Below are 12505 nucleotides of genomic sequence, written 5' to 3'. Positions count from 1 at the left end.
ACAAAACCTATTTACAAGTTAACCTAGATCCATCTTAACCCCGAATCTATCAAGCTTTGAGAGGGATCAAATCTCTCAAGATGCAAACCTCAAGGATCAAATCTCTCAAAGTGCAAAACTTGAAGAAGATCAAATCTCTCAAGGTGCAAACCTCTTTTCTGAGTGCAAAACTTGAAGAAGATCAAATCTCTCAAGGTGTAAACCTCTTTTCTGAGTGCAAAACAAATTTGAAATTTGATCTCTCTCGAAGCTTGATAGATCTGGAGTTAAGATGGATCTAGACTGGTTTAATTATTAATTTTATTTTTTAGTTTAATTTTTATTTTTATATAATTTCACTGAGTCAAAATGTTTTAATTAATAATTTTATTTTTTATTTTTATGTAATTTGATTGGGTCAAAATGTTTAAATAACATAATATCATTGGATGCCATGGATGGAGAGTGTCTCTTGGCCCAAAAATGTAATAAATTTAAATTAAAAAAAAAAGTATAAAATATTTTGATTGTGAAATGAGAATGGATTTTGGGAATGTGGTATTGATGAGCCATGGTATTGGCCCATGGTATGGTATGGTTAATAATAACTATGATAAAGTGGAGTGAGAATCCATGGTTAAAAGTCTTGTTAATTGTAAGTATTATTTTGATTGTGAAATGAAAGAGGGTTTTCGGGCATGTGGTATTGAAGAGCCATCATATTGGCCCATGGTATGGTATGGTTAATAATATCTATGGTAAAGTGGTGGTGAATATCCATGATTAAAAATCTTGTTATATTGTAAGTGTTAAGTTTTTTTTGTGCTTATTAATGAAATTTAAATATGGTTACATAATCATTATTCTATTTTATAAGGGGTAAAATGGATCTTAACTTATTGTTGCTACTTATATATTTTAATGTAATATGTATATTATGATTTTTTTAATCTAAAAAGCTATTTGTAATTTTATTAATAAAAACAAAATTACAATGTAAAAAATTTGAATTTTATTATTTTGATTACTTTTAACTTTTTACGACACTACAACATCTCCCTTGGGCTCTATATTAGTTTTAACCGACAATGTTTACCAATTTACATACTATAAATTGGACATAATAATATAAATTCAACATATTAAGCCAACATGTAAAAACATTTACAAACTTTTTTACATTACATCTACACATTACCCTATACTGTTGTAGAACACCCAACATGTATGGTAAAGTGGGGTGAATATCTATGGTTAAAATTCTTGTTATATTGTAAGTATAAGTTTTTATGTGATTACTAATGAGATTTAAATAAGCTTACAACTTGATTATTTTAATTTAGATGGTAAAATGGATCTTACTTCATAGTATCTTATATATTTTAATGTGATAAAGGGTTTAGATATATCTCAAAAGTAATGATAATATTGTGGCTTTAGATTTGAAGTTATAAAATTTAATATTTATAAAATATTTTGATTGCAAAATGAGAGATGGTTTTTGGACATGTGGTATTGATGAACTAAGGTATTGGGCCATGGCATTGTAACAATATATCTTTCCAAGTTAATGATATCTATGGTGAAGGGGAATATCCATGGTTAAAAATATTGTTATATTGCAAGTATTATAGTTTTATGTGCTTATTAATTAAATTTAAATATGGTTACAAAATCATTTTATTTATTTATAAGGTAAAATGGATTAGCTTATAGTTATTAATACGTATATATTTTAATGTGATATGTATATTATGATTTTCTTTTATATAAAAAGTTATTTGTAAATTTATTAATAAAAACAAAATTACAATATAACAAATTGAATTTTATTATTTTTATTACTTCTAACTTGAGTCTATATTACTTTTGACCTTTTATTATTATTTAATTGACCCAACATGTAAATGTTCACAGATAGTTTAGGTCTTATAAATTGAATACATTAATATAAATTTAACATATTGAGTTGACATATAAACACATCTCTCTTATAGTGGATTGTAGAGTGTCTTTCGGTGCAATAATAACAAAATTAAGCAGGGGATGAATCAATATTTCTTTTACAATTGTTATTTTTATGTTAGTTAAGATCACTTAGACAGAACACAAAATCAACAATCATGAAATAAATAATTTTATTACTAACAAATGGTGAGGACTCCAATCCTCTATTACAACAATTCAATTTTTAATTTGTACAATCACACCTATGATTATGATCCAGGTGGATATTGGTGGCCACACACCTATTCCACTTCGACTCGCACCATTGTTTCTTTTCAGTTTATTGAATTGTAGCACAACTTACTATTTTTGGCAATTTTTCGGGTCCTAAACTTCCGGAGCCGTTTTGAGGGACTAAACGACATTTTTAGGGAAAACTAAGGGACCAAAAAAGTCCCAAATTAGTTTAACTATTCGTTTTTGGCTTCCTCTTTGAAATATTCTAAACAAAGTATTATGATAGCCAAACGAAGATCGTATGCCAAAGTTACAACTCTGGGAAGTTGATATACCAATTTACCCAAATGACGACCATAATTTTGACGCTTCATCTCCTAGGGTTAGGTTTTTGGATGTTTATGGTTTTCCATTATTTCTCAATAATAAATAGGCATTTGAACCTCATTGTAACACAATTTAGAGACATGTAGCCGCCACATCTCTTCTCAAAGATAAGCTACTATCGCCCGAGCTAGTTTATTTCCATTATGTATGTAAGCATATTTCAGTGCTTTGATATTAATGAAATGAAGTGTTATTTTCGCTGCAACTTGTATTTATGGTTATATACGTATTCTGTTTCGTTCTTGTTTAAGTTCAGATTAGTGGTATCAGAGCAGTCTACTCTTTCTCTATTTTTCTTTGCATGTCCCCAACAAGGTCAGGGTATAAGGAGTTAAGGCCTGAACTGGTTGAACCTTTGCAAGACCAACCTAGCAAATCCTGATGGCCTTCCATGACCGAAAAATAGAAAGATGAGGGGGAAAGAGATCCTTTCAAAATATTGCTCGAAGAAGCCCTTGAGCGACAAAATAACGCAATGATGGAAAACTTTTCCCAGATCCTTCAACGACTACCCACAAGCGACACATCTCCTTCCAGCAACCACTCTGGAAGTACCACACCCTTTAAGGTACAAGTTAACTTTGAAATCCCCATAATTGAAGGTCAGATAGATGTGAATGCCATAGATAAATGGTTAAATCTGTAGAATGATATTTTTCTTCGATTCGTGATTTTTCCAACCAGAAAAGGATTACTTTTGCACTCCTCAAAGCCTCTCCCATATCAAGCACTAGTGGGAAACCTATTGTGAGAAGAGGGATGTGAGTGCACCCTCACTATTTTCAGCCACACCCACTTGGAATTCTTTTCGGGATGCCATCAAGGAGCAGTATTACCCTGTCGAGATCTATGAGGATAAATACATAAAGTGGACCATGCTGCGGCAAGGAAGGGACTAAGACATGCCAAAGTTCACAAATATTTTTCATACTCTTCGCACGAAGTTGGGTATCAAGAATTTTGAGCGAAATTTGGTACTCAAGTATCATGGCTGCTGACACAAGTACATCTAGGACAATATGGAGTTCCTGGACATCTCCTCATTTGGCGTGACCTATCGATACACTGTCAAGATCGAGCATAAATTTAAATAGAAGAAGCGGGACTTTGGATCTGCGAATCCGAAGCAAGGGAAAGGTGCCCCCAAACCATAGAACAAAAGACAAAGCCAAGGTAAGGTGATTGAGGACAACTCGTCGAAGTCGCTAGCAAAGAAAAATACCACAGAGACAAAGAAGGACATAAGAAAATGGTGTGAGTTCCATAAGAGTCGCACTCACAACACAAGTGAGTGTCGGGCCAAGCAGTCACTGGTGGCTGAGTTGAAGGCTTCCGAATCAAATGCATCTTCCGACTCTGAATCAAAACTTAACAAGGGAAATGAAAAAGGGAAGCAGATTATTGATGCACAACCCAATGCCACCGTTGCCACCACCAAGATCTAGAAGAATGAGCCTGAAGATCCAGAGGAGGGGGAGTGCCTCTTCCAATCACAAATGTGGGTGAAGGGTTCTCCACTGCAATTCATTGTCAACAATGGGAGCCAGAAGAACCTCATTTCAGCAGAGGTCGTGAAGCGGTTGGGCCTATCGACCACAATACACCCACAACCATACACCATCAGGTGGCTTCACCAAGGACAAGATCTCTGCGCCAGCCATCAGTTTTGCCTTCCTTGCAACATCAAGCCCTTCACGAATGAGGTAATGTGTGATGTTTCTCCTATTGAAGTTTATGATGTATTATTATGACAACCATAATTGTGGAAGCGACATGATGCGTATGAGTCTAGGCATCACACTACTATTACTTTGGGCAAGAAGTTGTATAGGATATCGGAGATAGCACCGTCTACCACCCTATCTTTGATCACTGCGAAGCAATGCAATAAGATCATTTCCCATACTAGAAAATTTGTTTTCCTTATGATTCGCCCTCAGGGCAAGCAGAAGATTGTGGCCACAACCTTCAAACAGGGCTCCTCCGCGCGACAACAACAGATGGACAAGGTCATGGAGGAGTACAGGGATATTTTCACCTCACCCACAATGGTAACTCTACACTGTCAAGTCAAGCACTCCATCGATCTAACCCCAGGTGCACCGCTACCCAATGGACCTATCTATCGACGTTCTGTTCTGGAGAAAATGAAATTAAGAGGAAAATTTAGGAGTTGTTGTAGAAAGGGAACATCAGGCCCAGTTCATCACCCTGTGGGAGCCCGATTGTGTTGGTACAAAAGAAGGATGAGACCAAGAGACTTTGTATTGACTATCAGGCACTAAACAAGATCACTGTCTAGAACAGGTATCCAATCCCATAGATTGATGGCCTTTTAAGCCAGATCAAGGGAGCCAAATATTTCAGCAAGATTGACTTGAATTCTGGTTATCACCAGGTACCAATTGAACCCTCCGATGTGTGGAAGACTTCCTTCAAATCCAAGGAGGGCCTTTTCGAATGGCTGGTCATGTGTTTCAGGTTGACGAACTCCCCCGCAACCTTCATGAGGATGATGGATGACATCTTGTGACCCTTCGCCAACTCATTTGTGGTGGTGTATTTGGATGACATCTTGATCTTTAGCCAAAGTTGGGAAGATCACCTCCACCATATTTGATAGGTCCTCCAAACCTTGCGACAAAAAACGTGTTGAGAAATCTAGGGCATTCAATGTTAACAATTTATCTGCTTGAAAATTGCTTGTGATATGCTTGATATTCTTTTACTTATGATATTTCACTTTGTTAGCTTATTAGTGTGTTCTTTTCATCAAGAAAATGATCAAAATAAAGACAAGTGACACAAAATATAGGCTTCTCCAGCCAGGGCCAAAACCTCTCACCTCTAGAGAGGAAAACCTGACAAAATTCTTCTTCTAGATCTTCAATTGATAAGTACAAAGACCATGACACTAACCCTTGACTCTAGTATCCTCTTTCAAGAACCTTGTCACCAACCTAGTCTTCCTTGTCCTTCCTTCTCTTGCTCCTTCTAGAGAAACTCAGTCTCTACTTCTTATGTTGCACATTCGCAATTGCCCTGGAGAATCTCTGTCTCTAGGTATTCTAGAGAAACTCGGTATCTAATTTTCTATTCCAGAGGATTCCTTCCTTTGCTATCCCAGAAGAAACCTATTCACTACCTCCCAGAAGATTCCTTCTTCGTTACCCGAGAAGATACCACTGCCCCAGAAGATTTTGTTGCCCCAGAAGAATCTACTTCGCTGTCCCAGAAGAATCTACTTTGTTGTCTTGGAAGAATCTACTACCCCAGAAGAATCTACTTCGCTGCTCTAGAAGATTTTGCTTCAATTTACCCAGAAGATTCTTCCTTCGATACCCTATAAGAGTGTCCTTTTTACCATAGAGAAAACCCTTTCTTACAACCTCCTTTTTTCACACTTCTTTCTACACTTCTTCATTGGAATTGAGTTTGAACTTGATGCTTAGAATGGAGGCCGAGTTCCCCTACTTATACCCCTCTTCTCTGGGTGTTTAGGCTAACTTGTTTTGGTAGCTTGTTTAATGTTTGTAGGCTGAATTGAAGAGAGTTGGTGGCACGTTCTTTCGAGGATACTTTACATAGACAATATGACTTTTACATAGTGTAACATGACTTCATTTATATGAAATGACTCTTATATTTTATGACTAGATGAAAAATAAATCCTAAAGACTCTCAATGGGAGTCTTGACTCAAAAACAAAATCCTTGCTCATGAAACCCATGAAGCAAGTCAATATAATAATTTTCATTTTTCTTATTTACATATCTTTACATAAAATCATAATTACATGTCATTATGAAGACTGAACCTAGTTACAACTTTCAACAATCCCTCTTAACTAGGGAGGTATTCATAATGGTACCTTGGACTTTCTAAATCTGAATAATTTCTCTTAAGAAGAATTCAGATTTGTAACTCATTTGTATAACATCATACCAACCAACATTTATAGCAAGGCCTTGACTAACAACTCTATCCATAGAGAAAAATGCTGGAGAGACAAATGATTTATAAACATCCTCATCATTGTCTCTCTGAGAACATACCCCACTCGGTTTCTCTCAAGATATGCCCCATGGAACTATTCCTTCCTTGGACTCCTGAGTCCCCAAAAGAATATCGGTCCCCCACGACTACTCTTCCATGGGATTTCCTAACTCATCCCACGAGAGCATAAGATGCCAAATGATTACACAATCCTCCATTTTGTCTTCTCAGAGGAAGCACAAAACAACATGTCTATCACTCCTTCTTACACCAGGAGTTTTATTTCTTTGATGTACCCATTCCTATCACAGAGGAATGTACCTAATCTTTCGGCTTAGAAATTTCTAAGTTTCCTCCAAGTAAAAAACTTCTTCTCAGGGCTCCCTCTTAACCAAGGACCTATAGCATCTCTAGAACACTTAGCTGCATGAAGATCTCCTTTCTTCGATGTCAGGAATTTCTTTAAGGAGTCTTCAACTTTTGGGAACTTATATATATAGGGCACATATCATCCATCACTTTATTCCATGAGTTAGTCATGTCCCTAACTAATTAGAAAGTGATGCTTCAAATTTTCCATCTAGCTTTGCGTCATGTCAATCTGCTTTCATGCCATATTCCTCAAAGAACATTACATCCTTCCATATGGTCTGCTTAGAAGTCATTCACAAATCTTCCCTTTGACAGTCCTACATAAGCCCAACCAGATGTTAGTTCAAAAATAATCATTGAACACTTCAAATCATATTTACCTATGTGATGATCTTTCACCATGACATCTTCTTGTAAGTATCAACGTCCTACATGCAGATTGATACATCTCCCACATATGTTTAGTGTCAAGGGTCTCTATCTTTTTCTGACTTCTTTTGAGAGATATTCTAGTCAAATATTCTTGGAATTTGAATGCCTTCTATCATCCTTGTATTTTATCATGATCGCTTCCTTTCTTTTCACACACTTCATTCCCAAAATCTTCCAATCTTGATTGTAGTTAGCTTCCTTATGTTGCATATATTATGTTGATTTCATCTAGTGTGACTTATGCTCTTCTGCAATACCTAGGAGGAGGAGATCCTTTCTTCTCTAGATAATATTGTAACCATATGATAATAATCCATGTGAACATACCTCATTTTTCTTTCGGTCATCCAAACTTCCTATTGTAGCTTCATTCGAAAGTTATTTATCATTTAGACTTGCTTTCCTTGTTGTGTCATCATATTATTCGTTGAATCCCACAAGTTGGAATTCCTTAATGAAAAAAAATTGCTTCCTCTCTCTATCGGTGAGTCCTTTAGAGAAACTTGAGGATGTTTTATGTCCTCATCCGACAAATGTTTTATGATGATCCCAATCAATGATGATTTTTTGCTTCTTATAAATACTCATGAGGTTTCCTAAGAGCTTCCTAATTAGTAGGATTTGGACCAGACATAATTTATTCCTATGTCATGAGCTCTTTCTTCTAATGTTTCTATGTTATTTTTCTAATGAGAAGCATCCTATCTAATTTTAAAATGCATCAATACCATAATTTACAAGTGAAAAATACCTTCTTGAGAAGAATATCATCTCAGTCATAGTAGAGATCTTTTACTTCTTCATTCTTAGGCTTCTTGGACTCAGTTTCTTGCACTTCTTCTGTAATGTGTGCTCCTTCTCTATTCCTCTTGTCCTTACCACGATTAGGACAATCTCTTTTATAGTGACGAAGTTATTGACATTCGAAGTACCTTATCTTATCCATGTTCTTTTTCCGTGAGGGACCAAACTTTCAAAATTTTCCCTTTCTTCTTGTCATTGTAGGATATGCTTGATTCTGTTCGCTTGGTCTGACATCAACTTTTGATTTTATTTTGGTTTATTTGATCTTACATAGTGACCATAAATATTGAAATGGAGTAATTTCTTTCTTCCCATATAAGCTTGAAGTGAAGTTTCCCCATTCTTCTGGTAGTGCATTTAGTACCACTGTGGTCATCTCTCTGTCAGAAATAACTTCTCCTAGTTCTTGTAGTTGATCTCGAATTTATGATATCCTCATGAAGTATGAGGCTATTCCATATTCCTTGGATATATTTAGCTTGTAGATTTATTGCCTTAAGGAGATTACTTCTCCCGCGGTACTTACAAAAATTAACTCTACTACTTTGTCATATATAGCTTTTGCAGTTTCTAATTTTGATACATATGGAGTTAGAGAGTCTTTTATAGATTCTATAAGAATCCTTTGAGCTCTCACTTCTCTCATCATGAATTTAGCATGAACTTGAGTATCCTCTTTTGAAGGTTGGGTTATTGATCCCTTCATGTTGACCATGACCTCATTCTCAATAAGATTGAGGTCAGTCCTTTTCTTCCATGCAAGGAATTTTGCAGCCCCAATTAGTTTATTTCTTTCCTTGCAAAAATATATTTTGATATTATTGGATATAGTCATGGAATTACTTGTCAAATTGCTGCTTGCTTCCTCCTTCTTCTTGATGTTGATGGATGGCCTTCTTGAGAGAGATATTGATTTATGATCCTTTGATGATCTTAAGTGCTTCTAGGGTTTTAATTTTTTCTTCCTGCTTCCATTTTATGATATAGGTCTTGGACTTGTTGATAACCTTTGACTTTCTTTGATTCCTCTTTTGAAGTTTGATTTGTATGTCAGCTTGCTTTGTCTTCCCTTTCTTGTCTTTATCACTTTAGGTCTGATACCATGTTGAGAAATCTAGGGAATTTAATGTTAACAATTTCTTTTTTGATAATTCTTGTGATATGCTTGATCTTATTTTACTTATGATATTTCACTTTGTTAGATTATTAGTGTTTTATTTTCATCAAAAAATTATCAAAATAATGACAAGTGACACAAAATATAGGCTTCTCCAACTAGGGCCAAAACCTCTCACCTCTAGAGAGGAAAACCTGATAAAATTCTTCTTCTAGATCTTCAATTCATAAGTACCAAGACCATGACAATGACCCTTGACTCTAGTATCCTCTTTCAAGAACCTTGTCACTGACCTAGTCTTCCTTGTCCTTCCTTATCTTTATCCTTCTAGAGACACTCGGTCTCTACTTCTTACGCTGCACCTTCATAATTTCCTTAGAGAATCTCAGTCTCTAGGTCTTCTAGAGAAACTCGGTCTCTAATTTTATATTACAAAGAATTCCTTCCTTCGCTATCCCAGAAGAAACCTATTCACTGCGTCCCAAAAGATTCCTTCTTCACTGCCCCAGAAGATACTGTTGCCCCAGAAGAATCTACTTCATTGTCCCAGAAGAATCTACTTCGTTGTCCCAAAAGAATATACTACCCCAGAAGAATATACTTCACTGCTCCAAAAGATTTTGGTTCGATTTACCCAGAAGATTCTACCTTCGATGCCTTAGAAGAGCGTCATTTTTACCTTAGAGAAAACCTTTTCTTACTGCCTTCTTTTTTCGCACTTCTTTCTACACTTCTTCACTAGAATTGAGTTTGAACTTGATGCTTAGAATGGAGGTTGAGTTCCCCTACTTATACCCGTCTTCTCTGGGTCTTTAAGTTGACTTGATAGCTAGATGTAGGCCGACTTGTTCTGGCAAATTGTTTAATGTTTGTAGGCTGACTTGAAGAGGGTTAGTGACACGTTATTGGGAGGAAAATTTACAGACAAGATGACTTTTACATAGTGTAACAAGACTTCATTTATATGACAATGAATCTTATATTTTAGGACTAGATGAAAAAAAAATCCTAAAGACTCTCAATGGGAGTCTTGACTCAAAAACAAAATCCTTACTCATAAAACCCATGAAGCAAGTCAATATAATATTTTTCATTTTTTTTTTATTTACATTTCTTTACATAAAATCATAATTACATGTCATTATGAAGCCCGAACCTAGTTACAACTTTCAACAACACGTTGTGTGCTAATTTGGAGAAATGAAATTTTGGTATGACCTAGGTTCAATATTTGGGGTACATCATTGATGAGCGGGGGTGTGCGTGTGGACCTAGCCAAGATACAAGTCATTCAGGATTGACCAGCCCCAACCACTCTAACATAGCTCCACAACCTTTTGGGTCTTGCTAATTTCTACCGCAGGTTCATGTTAGGGTTCTCTCATATCACTTGGCCTTTAAATCAAGCCACCAAGGGCATTGTGAAATCACAGTTCTTTTGGTTTGAATCCCAATGAAATACATTTTTCAAGTTAAAGCATCACCTCTGATCTGTACCAATGCTCATATTACTACACATGCAAAAAACCATTTGAGATTGAGATAGATGCCTCTGACTATGCTATTTGTTGGCTTGTTGGGGTCTGACCCAGGTTCAAAGTTAATTAACTAAACAAATCCTTGTACTACTGGCCCTTTCGGCAACAGTCCGCAGAGCGCGGACTGAGGTCTCACCCGAAGTAGTATGGGGGGGTGCTGGAACTAGGTTTCCGTACCCTTGAGATGTATGAGGGTTTGATTTGGTCCAAATGCTAGTCCCTGCATCCAGGTTGCTTCACGCACTTCCCTGGCCTTCGTGCCCTGATAGATTCACCTTCGCGCAACTCTAACTACGGGCTGTGGGGATTCCGCGCTGCTGGAGCAAAGTTCTGCACTATTTCCCTAAATCACACTCGAGATCTTACTTGCCTTTTTACACCAGTTAGTTATCTTCGCATAAGTAGAAGCCTTGTGTTATATTTATTTATACAGTGCATACATATAAGTTCGCGCAACCAATAAACAATAAACTTGCAAATTATACCCAATAACACATAAAGAAGGAAAAGCTACACAGAAATATGATAAAATTCTCTTTATTAATTCTTCCCAAGGTTACAGACTCGATCTGCCCTGCGCACTCAGCTGTAGGGTTCCGCGCACTTAGCTGTAGGGGTCTGTGCACTCAGCTGCAGGGGTACGCGCACTCAGCTGTAGGGGTCCGCGCACATAGCTGCAGACTACTAGGCCTCTACGCACACAACTGCAGAGCCTTCTCCTACTCTACAACTCAAGACACACTTTACACTATGATTCAAGCTCTTAGACTCCTCATGCTTATTTTCTATTCCTTCTTCTTTGCTATCTTCTACACTTAGAGCCTCTCTCTATTTATACAATCCCATGGTCCGCGGACAATGGGTAGGTCTATCAAGCCGACATTACCTTACAAAACCCTCTATTATGACTTCACGCTCCGCGCCCACAAATCACGGAGTCTTTACAAAAGACTTGGTCAAACCTTGGGCTTTAAGCCCCAAAACATGCCTTGGGGGTATTCCATGCCCAATAGGCCCCCAACACAAACATCGTGACTCACTCTCGAGTCACTCTGTTGGTGTGGAGATCTTCGCATGGAGTCCCTCCAACTCTGCTTGAACCGCTGCAAGGTGGGAAACACACTGAGTGACTGCCTGCTGGATCTCCTGTACGCGTTGTTCCAAGACCGTGATGTCCAAACTACTTCCATGGACCTGTTCCTGCGTCCCTTGCATTTGTGCGAGATTTCATTCAATTGCTGCTGTGATAGTGAAGGACTCGTCAATCCAAGGCTGAACGCGTGCCTTTAGGATTGCTTCTTTGTGCCATGCTGCGTCCACTTGTTCTTTCAGCGCTTTGGCTTGTTGCATTCACGCAAGTCTTTGAGTGAGGGCCACCATCTGCGTGGTCCCTTTGTTGCTTTCGTACTGCTGCTAGACCTCATGTGCTTCTGTCTCTAAGCACTGGATGTTGGGGCCCTCCTACAGATTCGTGAGGACCTCAAATGATTCCTCTAACATTCTAGTGCATTCCCTTACTGCACTGCTGATCTCTTCCATCCCTGATGCAATAGCGTTGGCACACTGTTCTCTTACTTCGAGAGGGGTGGACGGCTGCACCTTTAACCATAGCTCTGCTATCTGGAGGTTCAAATCCAGTTGAACCTTAGTCATTTCTTCTCGCGCCTCGCGCACCCCTGCTGCTAGTTGGTGGATG

Source organism: Pinus tabuliformis, chromosome 4_2 (assembly GCF_031772625.1).
Source record: "Pinus tabuliformis cultivar Carrire ecotype Pingquan chromosome 4_2, CPIR1, whole genome shotgun sequence".
Lineage (NCBI taxonomy): Eukaryota > Viridiplantae > Streptophyta > Pinopsida > Pinales > Pinaceae > Pinus > Pinus tabuliformis.
The sequence above is the reverse complement of the archived record's forward strand: the minus strand, read 5'-3'. Positions refer to the sequence as shown.